Source organism: Brassica napus, chromosome A9 (assembly GCF_020379485.1).
Source record: "Brassica napus cultivar Da-Ae chromosome A9, Da-Ae, whole genome shotgun sequence".
NCBI lineage: Eukaryota > Viridiplantae > Streptophyta > Magnoliopsida > Brassicales > Brassicaceae > Brassica > Brassica napus.
Genome location: NC_063442.1, coordinates 23,248,280 through 23,255,064, shown reverse-complemented (window position 1 = coordinate 23,255,064; position 6,785 = coordinate 23,248,280). Strand labels below are relative to the sequence as shown.

The window sequence follows — 6,785 nt, the reverse complement described above, 5'->3', positions numbered from 1 at the left end:
ACCATAATCTTCACAGGATCATGTATCCTCTTCACTCTTTTAAAAATCCCAACAGCTTCTTCTGCGCATATAGGTGGTCTTAGATGTTCGGGGACATCAATGTGTGATGTCTTAGATATGTGCATTATCTCCTCAATCTGTCCTGGTTCAATAGGGTATCCAGATAGTTCATCCAACCATGAGTGTCGATCGATGCAATCGGGTGGGTATCGAGCGATACAGTCGGGTGTATGTTGATCGATGTTAGACGACGACTGTAGATCGATGTCGTAGGGTGGGTGTCGATCGATCTCATCAGGTTTATGTCGGTCGATGTCGTCAGCCTTTAAGGAATTTTCCAGACCTTTTCCCGAAGCGGGCTGATCATCAAGCTTCTGCCGAAGCCATTCTTCCAACTCCAGAAAGTCTTTCAGAGTGACTTTGTTGACATCTAAGGTAAGATCACAGCTTGATTCATCGATGCTCTCCTGTGTCGAGTTTGCAATGTCCTGAGGACAACTCGATCTTTCAGGGATTTCAAGTGGAATCGATCGATGACAAAAGTCTGTGTCGATCATTTCTGAGGTACTGGGGTCGATCGACGATGAGGTGGGGTGACGATCGATGTTATGGTAAGGGTGAGCTCGTGTCACTAATATCAGCTACTTCTACTATGCTCAGCTTTCCAGACTCATGTTGCTCATCATCCTCCACCATATATTCCAGCATAGACCTTATCTCAATCTCTAGATTTGCTGCAGCATCATAGATAAATTTGTTGAGGAAGGCGTATCTGATGTCACTCCAAGTAGTGAGAGATCCTGGTGGTAGCTTCTTCAACCAATGAGCTGCATCCCCAGCAAGAGAGTATGGAAATAGTTTGCAAAAGTAGTAGTCTTCAGAGACTCCATTGCATTTAATGGTCGAGGCTAGATCTACAAATGTTTCCAGGTGGCTAGTGGGATCTTCATGAGGAAAACCATGGAAAGAATGCTGACCCACAAGAGAGATATATGCAGGATGCAGCTCAAGGACATTATTCTGAAGTGCTGAATGACGCAATGCAGACCTTTTAGCATAGGCGTCCAGTCCTAACATACACAGTGGCAGCATCAGGGATTGTAGAAGGTATCGATCGATGACAAATATCTGTATCGATCGTTTCTGAAGTGCGGATATCGATCGATTCTGAGTTACTACTGTCGATCGATGCTGAAGTCGGATCTTTTGTATCAGCTTCTTCTACTTTGCTCTGCTCTCCTGATACATGATATTCATCATCCTTAACTGTATCATGGTTGACCAGCTTTTCTCTGTTCAGTTCGTCCTTCTGCTTACTCTCATCTGCATGGTAAACCTGAATGTGTGGCTGCTTGACATGAGTGGTCGGGATTTCAAAATCTTCATCCTGCTCGCGATTGGCAAAATCCATAATCTGACTAATACTAATCTGACTAAGACTAGTGATTATTCCTTTCTCGTGATCTTCAATCATCTTGTCCACCATGTAATCAAACCTTTTACTTCGAGTTGCTACAGCTTTGCTAAAAAATTTACTTAGGAAGGCGCCTTTGATGTCTTCTGATATTACGTGTATACGCACACCAAATAACCTAATGTGCACACTACCACAATCGAATGGTATGTCGATGTAGCACTTTAGGATCGAATCCATAGAGACCAACTGTTACACTTTATTTCTATAGGATCAATATTAAGCTAAAACAATATGGGGGCTTTAAGATTGAGGTATTATAACAGAAATAAAAGACTAGTTAAAAGGTTTTCAGATGATTAAAAGAGCTAGGTTCAGGGTGATTCATTGGGATACTTAGGATCATGAGCTACACAACTATTCAGGAAAACAATACGAGCCAATCTAGAACTTGAACAACAAGAATAGATAAACCCACTGTCGTGGTGTCTACCAATTTATCAAGCAATCCTAATGCCTAAACTGTAGTTTGGATCAGAGAATGATGACAAGCATTAAGTTCAGATTCAATTGGTTCACGATTCGCCTTAACATCAGCTTTCGTTGGCTAAGGACAAATCGCCTATCTATGCTATTTCCAGTAACCTAAAACTCTTTTGTTGAATAGATTAAACTTGTGATCAGATGCCAAATGGCCAGTTTAACATAAGCAATAAGCATAACAATAGACAGAGATATCAAAGAATAACAATCCTATTTGTGTCTAGCTCATTGATCCATGATCCTTAACACCCTAAACCTAACAAGCGACTACTCAGACATGGACAAAGAAATCACAGAGACAAAGACTGAATAAAACATCATGCAATTCAACAGTATAAGAATAGAGTTCAGGATAATATTCTCTATGACGAGAGAGATAGAGCCTTCTCCCTTTACAATAAGCAAATCCTCAAATTCTAAAGTCACCAATGGTTTCTTGTGTCTAGAATAGCGTAGTCTGATAAAGAGAAACAGAAAATATGATATATCAAAGCCACAGGCGGCTGAGAGAGAAAATAGGGATAATTAGGGCAAATCCCGTAATGATTGTAGTTTCCTTAAAAATCTCTGCGTAGTTTCCTTAAAAATCTCTGCCGCGGGAACAGTCACTCGGGTTGCTCCGCTTGGTTGTTCCGCTTGGTCGGAGCAGTCGTCAGACTGTTCTGCGTGAAAAACTCCAAATTGTACTCTTTTCCTCCAGCTGGTCCATCTGCCATCCAATGCAACTCCAGACTTGTAATGACTCGAAAAGGACTAGGAAGACTCGATAAAGACTTGAAAACCAATTGAAAAGCATATATACAAGATGTATAAAACACCATATATCAATTCCCCCAGACTTAGATCCTTGTTTGTCCTCAAACAATGTCAAGTATCAAGAACAGGGAGAAAGGTTTGAAAGTATGGGAACTCTCATATTCTCAGCAACCATACTTTAACCACGAATCTCTGAACCACACAAGCAGTAAAACTAGGACAACACACCCTTACCGGAACCCCACTGACTGCTGTTCAAAAATCGGCTCCATACTCTTCATCTCAAACCTGAAAAAGCAACACTATCGAGACAGAACTCCTTACATTCATTTAAGAGTAGTGTGAGCTTCTCATCACATGCATCATTCAGGGTTGACGGTCTAGGTGTAGAACAGGCTATTTAATGGTGGAGTTAAGAGTGTTTAGGGGCTACCATTTCATTGAAGAGGATGCGGAATATCACACAAAATGGCAAGAGAGGATCGATTCATTGATGTCCACAGCCTCTACTTGTTTTTGCTCTATCTGGTGCGACTGTTCTGATGACGGAACATGCAACTGATTGTTCTGCGTTCCATTTTCCTTTTGGTACCCACTTCTTTGTTCGATCTTCCCAGTGGCTCATGTTTCTTTGATTTCATCGCCTTCTCCATCACCTTATTTTGCTCTTTTTTTTTTTTTTTTTTTTGAAGACTGATATGGTGATGTGACGAAGAAGGAGGTCATACATGATGGTTCTGAGTGCCACTGGTGGTTCTGATTTTGCAACCATTCTAGTTCTCCACCCCTGCTCTTGCGCAGTTCATTGGTTATGGAGCGGTTGCTCCCTTAATCTGCTTGTTCTCCTTTCTGACAGAATTTTTGCAGCAGCAACGAGTAGGAGGCTGCGTTGATCCTTTCCTCTCCGACCTTTTTGCACATATCTGCACATATGACACTGCAAAACAAATGCATGAAGGTCGAATAAAGGCTAAGGTGTAGGGTGGAAACTAGCTAAAGATGAGCTAGCCACTCAGGATCAGCAAGATGGATAAAAAGGATAAGAAGTCCTGAGTGTGTTCTCGTTTCCTTAATCTAATGCCCATAACAAGAAGAATTTCATTGAAGATTAGGTTCAAGTAAGGTGAAGTTAGGTCTACCCAGTGTAACCTGATCGGCTGAGAACTTCTAGAGAATCAAGTAAGATATGTCAGGGTGTTCCAGGTCCACATGTGTGTCTTTCGCCACTGCTAAGGTCACTGAATAAGATAACTAAAGCACGAGGTGGTCAGTGATCAACACAGAATAAGATCCTAATTCCCACAAAGTTTTGACTGAATCAATAAAAACTGACTCAAATTGACCCAAAAGAAAAACTAAAGAAAGAAACGAGTTAGTAAACGACGAAAACCCTCCCCCAGACTTACTTCACAACGTCCCTGGTGTGAAAGTAAATCAGAGAGAAGGAGAAAATAAGAATAAATATTTTATTGTTTTGGGTCGAGATACTTACCTGAGTGGAGCAGGCGCTCCATGAAAATTCTGGGTGTTCTATCGTCAGATGATCGCCTGGAACAACCGCTCTTTTCAGGGGGTAGGTTGTTCCGTTTCTGCAACCCAGAATTTTTGAAGTATCTCGAATTTTTCTGCTTTTTGACCTGAAACTCAATAAACTAAAACGAAAAATAAGTAAACAAAAACAAAACCAAGTTATATTTACACTTACCAGTGGGTTGTCTCCCACCAAGTGCTTGGTTTAAGTCTCTAGCTTGACTTGGTGACTGGGATCAGTCGGGTTGAGCAGGAGGGCCAGTTCCAAAACAAGCTCCACAATCAGACATGTTCATCTTCAAAACCCTGTTCAACAACCCTTTCACAGCAACTTCTCCTTTCTCCTTCAGCTCATGTGTGAGAATGACTCTGACTTTAGAGAACGGTTTGGAGGTACCCTTGCACTTTACCTCATACTCAATGGAGTTTTCATCACACTTGAGAGGTATCAAAGTCATTGCAGGATCTCCCTTGACCCTTTTCTTCTGGACTTTCTGTTTCACCCTTGAATCCCTCTGAATTTAGTAGGATCAGTGCTAGGATCTTCATCAGAGAACAGCCTGCTCTCACCCTTATCACCATGCTCCTTCTCTGGAACAACCTTCAGCTTTTCTGCATCAAACACTGAGATGCAAGAGGCGTGTGATGAGGAAGATCTGGTGGGTACAGCCTTGTAGAAAACTTTCTTGTTGATGTTGGAGAAGCAGACTCTCTTGTTGGACATATCGATGGTTGCTCCAACAGTAGCCATGAATGTCCTTCCAAATATCAAAGGCATCTCATGATCCTTGTTCATCTCAACAACTTGAAACTCAACAGGAACAATGCATTCCCCTACTTGAACATAAAGGCTGCTGATGGTTCCATATGGGACTGCTCTGGAAGAGTTTGCAAAGGTCAGGGTCAGCTGAGAATGCTCAACATCAGAAATACCCAAATCGTCTACAATAGCCTTTGAGACAAGATTCACACAAGAACCAGAGTCACAAAGAGCATCCTTGAAGGTTGTTCCTGCGATGGAACATGGGAAAACAAACTTTCCAGGATCATCAAACTTAGGCAATACCTTCAGTGCTGGTGTAGACAGTGCTTTGGTATAGGGGACCTTGATCTCCTCTTGAGTCTCTCTACAGTTTTTAAAGAACTTGAGCAATGGACGAATCTGAAGAGCATCTTCGAATGCAAGTTCTTTAGGAAGCCTTCTCACCATCTTGTTAAAACCTATCAGCTGTTCTTCACTAATGGGATCCATCAGATGTCTAGGTGGAATTGGATAGGGAACCTTGGGAACATAGACTCAAGATGGTGGAGTCTCAGCAGATTCGTCGGGAGCAGTTACTGCAGAGCTAGCAGGCTGTTCTGTGTTCTCTTCTGCGGCTAGAACAGTCTCAGCGAACGGCTGCTCTATTGCATTACAGTGCTCAGTCCTAGGATTTTTATCAGTTCTTCCAGGGAGCGTCTCTTGTTGCCTCTTGACACTCTCAACTGTTTGAGCAAGCTGAACATCGATCTTTCTTATATGGATCGCAAGATTGTCATACTTGTTATTCAGCTCAGTAAACATGTTACCCATCCTGGTGTCAATTTCTGTGGTTACCTGATTCAACACCTTGGCCTGAACCTGCTGACCCTGCAACAGTTGTTGGATCATCATACCCAGACCCTTCAACTCATCTGGTTGACTGTTCTCAGTAGCTGGAACAACTTGCCGATTGTTCTGCGGTTGTCGCTGGTTCTGGTTCTGAATCTGCCCGGCCGTAGCTTGCTCTATGTTGAAGACGTGCCCTTAGTTGTTTTTCAGTAGCTGATCAACCTTGGCAGTCAGCTCATCTATTTTATGGGTGTCAAAACTGTTCTCTTTCTTGGAGCAATCACTCTCCTCTTTCTTATTAGCTGAGCTAGCAGCCATGTTCTCAATCAGCTTAAACGCTCCATCAGTAGTTTGAGTCATGAAGTCTCCATTGCTCGCAGAGTTTAGAGCACCTTAGTATTTCCAGTCCACTCCATCATAGAAAATGTCCAGGAGGTAATCATCATCAAATCCATGGTGAGGACATTCTCTGCGATAGTCATTGAAGCTCTCCCATGCGTCGCAGAAAGGCTCATCAGTGAGCTGTCTGAAGGAGGTGATCTTGTTCCTCAATGTAGCTGTTCTCGCCTTAGAGTAGAAATGGCTGAGGAACGCTGATCGGACCTGTTCCCATGAAGTGAGAGAGCCGGTAGGGAGAGAGTTCAACCACCGTGCATCTTTTCCATCAAGAGAGAATGGGAATAACATGCACCTGATGTAATCTGGTGGAACACCATTCGCTCGAGTGAAACTGCAGACTTTTTCGAAGCTCTCAATATGCTCCATTGGAATTTCTGTAGAGAGACCATAGAATACCTTTCTCTGTACTAGACCGATCAAAGCAGGCTTGATCTCGAAGTCCTGCCTGGTACAGGGTGGAGGAACAATAGCAGAGCGCGTAGTAGGAATGTTACGCGGAAGGTTTTTCTACCTGATTGGAACAGTCTGCGCCTGTTGTTCCTGCTGCGCGAG

General features: G+C 42.8%; 1 non-coding gene across 1 annotated transcript; it reads left to right on the top strand.

Moving 5' to 3' along the window:
- The first annotated feature begins 6,282 nt into the window (after window positions 1–6,282).
- Window positions 6,283–6,389, top strand: LOC125578720. Its single transcript, XR_007316803.1, has one exon. It is a non-coding gene; the product is annotated as a small nucleolar RNA R71 (small nucleolar RNA).
- Window positions 6,390–6,785: the final 396 nt, after the last annotated feature.